General features: G+C 30.2%; 1 protein-coding gene across 9 annotated transcripts in view; it reads left to right on the top strand.

Moving 5' to 3' along the window:
- Positions 1–13,010, top strand: part of CDH12 (cadherin 12) — a 1,341,561-nt gene that overhangs the window by 1,260,688 nt on the left and 67,863 nt on the right. The gene's annotated exons all lie outside the window — the stretch shown is intronic.

The raw sequence follows: 13,010 nt of genomic DNA on the forward strand, positions 1-13,010 counted from the left end.
TTTATTTTATATTTAAATGTGAAAAATATTTCCATATATACAACATGACACAAAAATATTATATGTGAAATTGTAATCTTTATTTCATACCTCTTCTTCCCTTTGCTTTATTTTTTAACTAAAAGTAATATAATCTACATATTATTTTCAGTTGGCATTACTTTTAGTTATTTGTTTTTTTTGTGTTCCTTTTGACCTTCATTATGTTGTCTTCTGTGAATTAAAAAAAAAAGTTTCAATGATCTTTTTTATTGGCATCACTATTGTTAACTTGCACTTTTCCTCAGTTAATTAAAAGTAAATTAAAACAAAAAAAATGTTAAAAACAAAACAAAACAAAAACAAAAACAAGTGTATGTAGCTGAGCAAAATGTCTATGTCCAAAAATATGTAGTCTCTGTATCTAGTGACAAACACTTTTCTCAGGAAATGTTTTCACAACCCTGGAAACTTAGAGTCGGTTATTTAAATAATCAAAATTGCCTTACAAGTTGTTGTTGTTGTTGTTGTTGTTGTTGTTTTAAACAATGTTGCTTTTTTGAATAAATTATTTTCTTGATTCTGTTCCTTTTAGGCTATTTCAATTCATATTATTTCAAATTTTCTGAAATCTTCTTTAATCATTTTTAAGGTACAATATCATTCAATTACATTTGTAAATCACTTTATGTTCAGAAATTCTTCATTGTCTAAGAAACAATCAAGGTACCTCCTTAGAATATAGTTCTTTTCTTCTTGTCTTCCCCCATTTTATTCCCATTTCACAATAAAGAAGTTTTTTTTTGTTTTTTTTGTTTTTTTTTTAAGACCCATTTCCTACTGGTATTTTCCTCACTGTTAACTGCCCTTCACATCCAAACTTTTCTCTCCCTATTGAGTTTTATGTATTTCTACACTAATGTGCTTATTTAATTCTCTTTTGTCTGATTCAAATTAGGTTCATCCCTTTTTCATGGTTTGTATAGTATTCTCATTTTTTTTGGGGGAAGATTAACACCCTATAATATGAGAGCTTTTGGAGGACTTGTTTTCAGGCCTGCTCATCCACCTGAGTTCATCTGTCATCCAGCTGTCGCTGTGGCTCTGAGAAGCTGCAACATGTATAGGAACCACATACCAGTAAAACCATCTAACTAAACTGTAGCTTCTTAAGTGGGCTGTGACTTCATAAGGGGTCTTGTAACCTAATATGGGGGGTTGTGTAAATAAGTCATGAATGGAAAAAGTTTAAGGAGCCCATAGCTACTAAACCAAGTTGAGGGTAACTAATAGCACTCAAACCCATTGGTGCGTTAAGGTAACGTCTACCCCAAGCATATGAAGATTTCCCCAACAGAGTGGGTGAATGAGAACAATTTGTTCCAACAGCTATGAAAATAGCTGAAGCAGATGGTGTGCAGTGTGGTCAAACACTGAAGACGCTAAGGTCATGAGCAGCATCGTGGGCCAGTCATCTTGATTTTTGTCAGACCACTGGATTTTGATGGCTCCAGATGAGGAAATGAGGTTGACGACTTTGTGCAACTCTGTCTCAGTTAAATCTAAGTCACACAGAAGTCATCACCCATGTGATGTCATTGGTCTTCTTGAAAACAGAGAAATAACTCTAATTCTTCTCATTCACTTCCTTTTCCATTTTTTACCCTATTGTATTTCTTAATTTTACCCTAACCTCCTCTTTGTCTCTTTAAACTCTCAGAACTGAACCAATCTATTCTAAATATGTTTTGATTTTTTCCTCTTATCTAACTTTGAAAATATAAGGTTCTGAAAGAATATGTTTCTTCATTAGAATGTTTGTAAATACATTATCATACTTCTCTTTCCAACTGTTCAAATGAATTTATCTTTCTAGGTTTTTCTGGATTCTTCTATTTGAATTTCAAAGTTCTTATTCAGCTCTGGTTTTTCATAAGAAATTATTACAATGAATAATTATAATATAAATTATGTAATAATAATATTATTATAATAACACAAATATAATAACATAAATATAATGGTAGTATAGATTATTAATAATTATTAAAATAAAAATTAAAAGTTCATTCCCCTGTAGGATTACATTTATTCCATAGTAATGTATATTGCAAAGTAACTTATTTTTGTTTTATATATTTTGTTTTCTAGTGTATTTTATTGCTCTCCTAACATTTTTTTTTTTTTTTTTTTTTTTTTTTTTTTTTTGCTGAGGCAATTGGAGTTAAGTGTGACTTGCCCAAGGTCACACAGCTAGGAAGTGTTAAGTGTCTGAGGGCAAATTTGAACTCAGGTCCTCCTAACTTCAGGGCTGGTGCTCTATCCATTGTACTACTTACCTGTCCTTCTCCTAACATTTTGTAGAAACTTTCAGGTCTTAGAAATCCTAATTGTCTTCCTTCCTACTTGAATTGTTCTTTTCTAGATGTTTGCAATCTTTTTCACTTTTTTTTTTTTTCTCTTGTACCCTGGGAGCTCAGAATTTTAACTATGAAATTCCTGAGGCTTTTCTTTTGAGGGTTTTCTTTCAGGAACTGCTGAATATATTTGTTCTCTCTTTACTTTATCCTTTAGTTCTATCAGATCTGATATGTTTTCATCTACAATTTCTTGAAATATAATATCCAGAATTTTTTAAAAAAATTATGATTTTTCAGGATATTTCTTTGGCCAGTTTTCCATTTCACTGGTTTTTGATATGAGAAAACTAATATTCTCTTAGGTATTATTTATTTTTCATTTTGTTCTAATATTCTTGATGTTAGTAGAGTAATTGATTTATCTTTGATCTATTCTTATTTTCAGGTATTCTTTTTCTTGGCTGGTGGCTTTTTTCTTCTAAGCTACCTATTTTCTTTCTAAATCATTCCTCTAGAGTTTTTAAATAATTAATTTTTTACTTTGTTTCTTCTTGATATTCATATAATCTTTGTGGAAAATCAATCTCTTCCCTCTTAAATCCTTTCAGATGTTATAGTATTAGATTAGCAACATACAAACATCTATATATTCTATATAAACATACATATATACATACACATACATCTATACATAGCATATATACACCTAAAATGTGTGTATGTGATGTGTGATATGTGATACACATATGCATATTTTAATAGTGATAGATGTTTTATTTGATATTTTCATTACTCTAGCTTTAGTTAAAAAATTGTAGCATTGTGCTATGGCCAAGATCTCTTCCTTTGATGTATTTTTGTGTAGATTATTCAGCCATTCTTTGTCTTGCCCTGAGGACCCTGCATTCTTTTTCTTGGGCTATCCCCATTGCAGCTCTGTGGAATTCTGCTATTTATCACGTTGTTTATTACTGTCATTATATGGGTCTTCTAAGCTCAACACTGGTAGCTTTCTATTTTCTCTAGATCTTTTTCAGGGGAATTCTCTGCTACTTTTGAACACAATCACATTATAATATAGATGTATCTCATTTTCAGTCATTCTAGTACTTCTTTTGCCCATTTATTGCTCATTTTCTTCTTTTGGTTAAGTTTTTGTATATTTCTGGGGAGGAAAATGCCACTATGGTTATCACAATGAAGCTGTAGTTTCTTATTTTATTTTATTTTTAATGACTAGTTTGAGGAAACAAGGATTTTTGTGGAATTGGTGAAGAAAAAATATTGAATAAAAATTTGAAATATATATGTATATACATATATAAATATGGATATATGGATATATAATGTGCATATTATTTTGAAAAAAAATTGTCTGTTTTTTGTAATCAGAATTTCTCTCAGGATTTTTCTTCACCCATGCCTGCCAAACCACGTAACAAATCATGTGTTTTAAGGGGAAAAAAAAAAAAGCTGAAAAAGTATTCTGTATACTATATCTGTGGTTACTTTTACAAAAAGGTAGGTAGAATCTGAAGTGACAAAGGAAACAAAGGTTCCAGTTTCTGAGCATGTTCATTTATTATGCAGTGCATGCCCATTGCTTAAAAAATCAGAACTAGGCTTCCTCAACTTTGGCACTGAATTCCAAATAGAGGGAAACGTTTTATGTATTTAAAACAACTAATTGAGTAAGAACAATTAATTAAAATAAAACAAGATGTAAAATTAGATAACTTATTTTTCTAGTTGTGACTAGCGAGAGAATAGATACAAATTCATGAAATTAGAAAAAGAAGTCTTCTACTTCTGGCAAGTAGATACATGTTCAAAGGAACGTGGAGATAATAACTGATTCACCAGTATGGAACCAGTTTTCAGATAAGATATGTAGACTGCTAGAAATGTATAGTTGTGAAAAAATTCCTTGTATAATCAGTTTTTGGATTTGACTGTGTTTCTGGTCAACATAACCTAGATCCTTACTTAAAGGTCTCTAAGTAACCAGTAGATATAAGGACAGATGCCCACCTATGCAAGGTTAAGTTCAAACAATGCAACAAATCTTTCTCATATTTCTAAAATCTAATTTAAAATTATATAAAAATTTAATAAACTTTTGACACAACAGAGAAATTGAGTTAGACCTATAATTTTGTAGAAAGGGAATGGAGTTAGATTCAGAATTCAGTAACAAGATGGAGTCAATATGGTTTTCTACATAGTTTCTACAATTCCCTCAGAATGGCTATTTTCTCATATCAGGAAGAAATTATTTTTATTCTAAACACATATTTAACCTTCTAGAAAATAAATAAATATATACCTAAGGATAATAATATGTAAATAGACATTGTAATATTAAAGTAAGAATACACACAAATGTTCATGTGTTTATACATATACATGGCAGTACATATTTAGTATATTCAATCTTTTTTTCTAAAGAATTTTGATTATATCACATTGCTCACATTTTAATAAAACAAAAAGTACCTCTGTTTATCTGGTACCTGGGCAGCTAAGTGGCACAAAGGATAGAATGCTAGTCTTAGAATTAGGAAGGCAAAATTTCAAGTTTGAGTCATTTTCACTTCATTTTGTATTGAACTAAATACAAAATAAGAAAAAAAAAACACAGAATAGTAAAAGAAAGATGCAGCAAAACAAAATATTATCACATGACTAGCAAAACATCAGAGAAGATTCAAAATATATAAAAATAAATTTACATTTCGTGAAAGCATTTATAATAATAGAATAAATTATATTCATGAGTGTCCTTTCATTTAAAAAAAATTCCTTGTAGGTTATTCGTATGTTCTCTGCTGCAAACTTTTTACCTTATTCTTTTTTTCCCCTTTCATCCCTCCAACTTCTCCAAGCAGGCTTCAGCTAAATATCTACTATCTCTCTCTATATATCTATATCTATGTAATATAGGTAGACATAGATATAGATATAAATATATATATTTGTACCCACTCAAAAACTCACTATATATATATATATATATATATATACATACATAGACCTACATGCATACATACTCATATATACCCCTCCCATATATATATATATATATATACATATATATATATATATATATACATATGTGTTTACCTATATGTAAATATGCATCTAAAACAATATTAATATAGCTAATATTTAATGTAGCTTTCTCTCTTCATTGAATCTTTATGTTTGATTTTGGCTAAAATCAATGATCACTAGCTCTAATTTTTCCCCTAATAAATTCTACTCCTTATGTTCCTATATCCAACCTTATCCTATTCTTTTCCCCCTTATTTATTTATAGATTTTGGAGGATGCTATACATTTCATGATATATATATATATATATGTATAGATAGATATAGATATAGATAGATAGATAAATAGATATTTTTTTTTTTGTTCCTTCAAAATTTTTTCTTTGATCTGAGGGTTTCAAAACTTGCCAATAATATCACTATGTGTTTTCACCAAAGGATCTCTTGTAGGTGGTGATTGGTGGATTTCTTTCTATTTCTATTTTCCTCTCATGTTCTACCACTCTAGGACAATTTTTGTGGATATTTCTTGCATTAATATGTCTAAGTTCTTTTTTTTGGTCACAACTTTCAGGCAGTCTAGTTATTCTTATATTTCCTCTTATATTATATATATATATATATATATATTTTTTTTTTTTCCTCTTATATTTCCTCTTCTTCCAGATCTGTTGTTTTTCTTATAAGAAGTTTCACATTCCATTCTATTTTTTTCATCCTTTATAATTTGTTTTGTTGTTTCTTGGTCTCTCATGGCCTTAGGACTTCCCCTTGATCAATTCTAATTATTCTTATGTTTTATCTTCTTGATCTGTTCTCCAGACCTGTTACTTTTCTTATATTTAACATCCTATTCTATTTTTTTCATTCTTTATATTTAATTTTATTATTTCTTTGTCTCTTATGCTTTCCCTTGCCCAATTCTAATTTTCAAAGAATTATTTTCTTTTTAAGACTCTATCTCCTTTTCTATTTGGCTAACTTTTTTTTTTTTTTTTATAATTTTCTTGTTTTTTGTTAGATGATTTTTATTTTTGTAAATTTTTAATTTTTCCTCAATCCATCTAGTCTTTTTTGAGTTGTTTTATAAATTCTTTCTGGGCAGGTAGCCATTTAATGTTACTCTTTGGAGTAGAAAAGGCTTTTTTTTTTTTTTAACTTCACTGTCCTCTTCTGAAAGTGAACCCCAATCTTGCCTATATCCATTATAAGTTTTTATAGTTGGGTTTTTCTTTTTCTTTGCCTGTTTTTTTTTTTTTTTTTTTTTTTAAAGAATGATTAGTATAATCTAATCTAATCTAATCTTGGGGTGGGTGAGACTGTGATGAGTCTTGTTTTACTTCAGCTTTCCCTTCTGATCTGGAATCTCAAATCAAAAACTCCACCTTTCTGCAAGTGCCAGCAACCAACAGTGTCCCTGCTCTTCTGCTTCTATACTCCCTGTGCTGCTTCCTTCTCTCCCAGAGTGGTATTTTAGCAGCATAGCCTGGCCTGGCATTCCTAATTAGCAAAAGTTCTCTCAGTCTTCCTAGAATCAGATCCCAAATTCCCCACTGGAAGGTTCCAACTGAGGCTTCAACCAAATCCAACTAGCCCAGGATTTCCCACTGGCTATTTTTGTGGAGCAAGCCTGGAGGTATTTGTACTTCACACAGGTTAAACCAATTTCTGGGGTCTTTCTTTGAGTTTTCCGAGGAGGACTCCTGTTCTGCACAAAATCTTTTTCACCATGTGTGTTCATCTTAAGGAACATTTATTTTACTTCTGGGGAAAATTCTGAGAGCTTGAAATTTTCTAACCTACTCCACTATTTGTCCAGAATCCTCAAGTTTGAATCCTGCCTCAAACAAATATTACTTATGTGAATCCAGAAAAGTAATTTAATTCTCTGTGTCTCAGTTTCTTCTTTTGTAAAATAGGATAAAATAGCTTTTACTTCAAAGAGCTGTTGGGAGAATTAAATAATAGAATTGTTTGAAAATCTCAAATCACTATATAAATATTATTATTATTATTATTATTATTATTATTATTATTATCATCATTATTGCTTATGCATTCCAAGAAGGGTAATAATCATTCTGGGGGCATTTGGAAACATTTTTCCATTAAGATGCCTGGACCTTAGCTCTAATTTATTGCCTTCTTTTATCTCCTTCCTTCTTTATTCCTCAATTCAAATTAATTTAATATCAGAATAAAAGCAGAATTTTGATATTATCTATTATGAATTAAGCACTATGAAAATGCTTTATAAAAATTGACTCATTTTATCATATATACATAACTCTATGAGATAGATGCTATTGTTATTCTCACTTTACAATTAAGGAAACTGAGGCAAACAGAGGTTTAATTGATTTGCCCAAAGTCACACAACTAATAAATCTCTGTAACAAGATATGGATTAAGTTTTCTTGATTCTTAGTCTACCACTATCCACTGTGCCACACAAATATTTCTAGGGCAGTTTCTGCTTTAGATATGGGTAACTCTTCATCTGAAGAAATTCCAAGAATAAAAGAAAAATTTGGGGAATCATAATTGTTCTTTGAAGTCAACTGGCAATTTACTGGTAATTATAAGAAGCCACTGCAATAAACCTATAATGATCTTGACTTCTAGTATGAGTACTTGGGCCACTAAAGGGTAGGTAGAAACTGGGTTTATCATCAGCAAAATCAGCAAGTTTATGAACAAATTTATAGAATACTAGCAGGAAAAAATTATACCTTGACTAAAGTTCTACCTCTGATTCCCTCTGATCTCCATTGTTTTATAATGTTCTACTTTCCCTACTCTAATTATAATTTATTTTGAGCCAGAGAGAAAAAAAATTCTAAAATGACTTAGCCTATATTTTAGAATTTCATAGCATAACTCTGTAAACATATGTTCGTCTTCCTCTAGAGAAACACAGGAATAAAGTAAGGAATGACTAATTTTTATAAAAAGGGACATCTTTTTGAAGTCAATTCCAGCCCCAAAGGATTTATTATCCCACTTTTATTATTATTAATGGCACAATATTCACCTAATTTAGTCTTAACATAATTTCTCCATATTGCAGAAGAAAAAAACAGAGGAGTCAGGAAGATATGAGTTCTAATTCTGTGTCATAAACAAATAAATCTGTTCCAGTCTCAGTTTCCTTAATTACAAAATAGTGATATCATCTTTCTCGAAGGCTTGTCATGAGGACCAAATAAGATAACATTTGTAACTTATTTTGCCAATTTTAAGCAAATAATAAATGATTTAGAACATAAGCTTCTTTAGAATAGGGATTATTTTTATTCTTTGTTTTTGTGTCTCTTATTCCTACTACAATGATACCTAGTAAAATTCTAGGAGTTTAATAATGTTTATTGATTGATTTGATAGGCTAGTGTCAGATGAGTATAATTGGGTATAATTCAAACCTGTCTTCTAATAGCAATCCAATGCATATTCCACTTTATAGGTTCTCTTCCATTATGTTCTATACAATTCCCATCTTGAGCAGTTTGCAAATCATTTAGGAATACATTCATATAGGAGGAGTTAAATGAAAATACTAGAAACAAGCAACAATTCAAGATAATCCATTACAAGATGTTAACAGGGAATATGTAATAATACAGATGAATAGCTGGATATAATAAAGGCTAAAAAGTTACAAATGGAAGAGATACCTACCATCTGGAGTAGATTTCATAGGGGAGGTAGAACTTTTAAAAAGTTCTTAATCTGAACTTTCTGAATTAAAAAAAAATTGGCTTATGTAACTATATGCTGTTTTTCTTATATTCCCGAGTATTTTTTTCTTTGATTCATTAATTTTTTTTTTCTGAAGAGCAGATTGTAAGCTTCCCTAACCCACCAAATTATTGATGATTGATTCTTGTTACTTAACATTGTTCTTGTTTTTTCTCCCATTTTCCATTTTTTGTTGTTAAGTTATTTAGTGATATTTTAGTTATGTGTAACTCTTCACAACTGGATTTGGGGTTTTCCTAGATACTGAATTGTTTTACCATTTCCTTCTCCAGTTATTTTATAAACAAGGAATCTTAGACAAACAGTGTTAAGTGACTATCTTAGGTTCACACAGCTAATTAAAGTCTCAGATCAGATTTTTAATTTAGTAAGATAAGTCTTCCTGACTCCAAGCCTGGAGCAGAATTAAGAAAACTCCTAATGACTAAAAACAACTGAACTAACATGTTTCCATTCACCCAGGTTGACAACATTTAAGATAACCTTGATTTTTCCCTCTTTCTCAACTTTCATATCTAAATGTAGTAGCATATTGGACTTTTTCCAACTCTAACTTCTTTTGCCTGAATAAGACCCCAAAGAGCATTCTAATCCTGAGTGGGTTAGGGGTATTTCCTAATATTGTTACACACGACCCCCATCTAATATGCTAACACTAATCATTACTAGAAGTCCTATTTTCCTTTTGTGGTGACCTCATGAAGTTCCCTTTGGGTATGTGTAGTTTTCTGCTGAATTTTGAAAGTCAGAATATCCTTGTACACTTAGTTTGTCTTTGCCTTTCCACACTAATGAAACTATTAGCCTTGGGGACACTGCTACCAATGCAAATGGCTTGTTAAATCTTTTTGTATTTTGATTTTCAAAGGCTATGCTCTGGTCTAGGTAATGACAGGAGGGAAGGAACATAGATTCCACTCCCACCTTGACTTCCAAAGATTTCTATTCTAGGGACTTGGGCCCAAGCTCTATAACTAGGCTAACTTCTACTGAGATTCCTGTTTCTTCATTAGTTTGCTATTTTTATCCAAAACATGAGGGAATAGCTGATTCTTTTTCATCAGCCATAAAATATTTCCTATGTGACTTGTGTTCTTTGCTTCAGATTATACCTAGTTTACTCATTAAATTGACACAGTGGAGGCACCTAGAAATTGTTCACACATCAAGTTTAACCCCTGTGATTGATTTTGTAAATAAAAGACATATTCTCAGTTATATAAAGGCTTTAGGATATAAAGTACCCTGTATAATAATTTACCTTCAATTCTATCTTCAGAGCATCTTTTATAGTTATTCTTTTCTCTCCAGTTTCATGGCCACCAACTTACCTGAGAAATTATATCTTCCTAATTGATTAAAAGTTGGTCTTTCACATAACTGACAAATTCATATTCCTAAAATATCAATAAATATATCCTAAAATATAAGCTCCTATGCTGGCATTTAGAGGTTTCCATAACCTAACTACCTACTTTCATGCATTCTCTGTCACAGTCAATTGGTTTATCAATTGGTTTACTAGCACTTCAATTTTCTGCTTCATCTTTGTAAAAGAATAGCATACTACTTAAAAGTGACTAGGATAAGTGACTAAGGATAAGTCAGTGGATAGAGAACCAGCCCTGAAGTCAGGAAGACCTGAGTTCAATCTGATCCCCAGATACTTAACACTTTTTAGCTGTGTGACCCTGGGCAAGCCACTTAACTCCAATTGCCTCAACAACAACAAAAAAGTCACTATTACTAGAGGATCTTCTTCTATATATACTCCTAATTATTCATGTTCTCTACAACTTGAAATTATTTTGCTATATAACTTATATTTATTATACACATACATATTGCATTTCTTCCCAACTCCCTTCTCTCATCTCATACTGCATAATAAATTCTAAATTCACTAAGGGTAGTATTGCTTTATTTTTGCCAATATAAACCTAGAAGTTTTGCCCAGAGATTTAGACAATTAAATACAGAGGTTAGAAACTAGTTTGGTAAATCTATATAGTTATATTCAAGAAATAAACCATTTGGCAGTTTGGAATTTAATTTTCTTGTTCTTTTTGTTACAGTTATTAAAAATGAGTAAAAACAGGACTTAGGCTTTGCGGAAGCTTCTCAAGGCAATTCTGTAAAAAAAGAAATTGTAGAAAAAAGAAGATGAAATGAGAATGGACAGGGGGAGGAATAGAGAAGTAGTTAGAAAGAAGGGAAGAAACAGGTGTGATTGAGAAAGAACAGTAGAGCTAAAGAAAACAGGGATTTTCAAACACTTCATAGAGGAGAAATTACACATTCTTCTCTTTTTTGAAGTGATAGGTATGAGTGTATAATATTGTGCATATAAAGTATTCAAAAAATCTGAGTTCAGCTAAAGCTTGAAACTATACTAATCTGTACTGTTAAGGCTCCATTTATATATGAATTGGATTTATCCTTGTCACAAGCATAATTTGTTCATCAGCTAAGAACATGGGAATGAATAAATTCTGAAATAAAGTTGCCATAAAAACAAAAAAATAACTGTACTATACTTATGTATATATATATATATATATATATGTGTGTGTGTGTGTGTGTGAATACAGTATAAATGATATTACATGCCATATGATATTATTATATAGAAATATCTGATATAATAATATACATATGTTATCCATATATAATACAATACTCATAAGAATTTAAAAAAATCAGAGATACTGATCTGATCCAAATATAGTCTCTCTGTGATAAATTAGAATAAAACCCAACAATTTAATTTAATTTTGGGGTAATTCAAGTACAATTATTCTATTAATTTGAATAATTCCAAAAGATTGTCTGAATTTTATGATTATTGTGAGTCAGTTGTTGATAACTGTACTATTTAATTTCTTCTCAGAAATGAGAAATGATGGCAGTGGAGATGAACTGCTTTGTTCAGACAGCAGTTATAATATCATATAAGTTACCCAAATGACAATTATCTTAGAAACCTCAGACATTTGGCTACAAAGCATTCTGGTGCTCATTTAATAATAATATAATAAAATCCCTTTTCTAAAATGATTAGAAAATCTTTATATTCTTCAAGTCAGGTGCAATATTAGATTTCTAATTTAACCAGATGAGTGCCTGATCAAAATAATTTTAAAATACATATACATATATTATACATATATATCATATAGATAAATGCATACATATTTACATATAAGTGCACATATCTGTCTACCCATAGTAATATGATTCACAACACGTTTGTACCTAAGTGCTCTTTCTAGAGAAATACTATTGAGAATCAATAAATTTGAAGATTTTTGCATTCTGTATTTAAGATTTTATAATGTTATTGATCCCTTTACTTTTATTTTCACTGATCAGGTTATATGATCTATAACCTGTGTTTAAATCCCTAGGGTATTCTAAATCTCTATCTTAAGGAGTTCAGTCCTTGGTATGTATTTACATTATTTAAATATGTTACTTTAATGATATAATCAACAAAATACAAAGCTCTATTTAAGATCATTATTATTGTTGTTTTTATAACTTCTCCCCCAAGCTTTTAGGGCCTGGTTGTCTGGATGAGGTATAACAAACAATACTGGACTCTGTCCTGCAAGGGAACTAGCCTTATTTCTCAGAAGCCTAGAGAGGAGCTATAATAGTATTATTGGAAATACCCACATCAGAATGACAAAAATCACAAAACATTTCAAGGGAATAGATAATCAAAGGAAGTCAGAATAGGGAAAACAAATAAAAATGAAAGTTTAAAAAATAAAGGAAAATTTTAATTTATGACAAAAAATTTAATCGTTTAACCTAATATTTATTATTATTATTTTAAATATATCAAATATATATT

The sequence above is a fragment of the Sminthopsis crassicaudata genome, chromosome 1 (assembly GCF_048593235.1).
Source record: "Sminthopsis crassicaudata isolate SCR6 chromosome 1, ASM4859323v1, whole genome shotgun sequence".
Taxonomy (NCBI): Eukaryota; Metazoa; Chordata; class Mammalia; order Dasyuromorphia; family Dasyuridae; genus Sminthopsis; species Sminthopsis crassicaudata.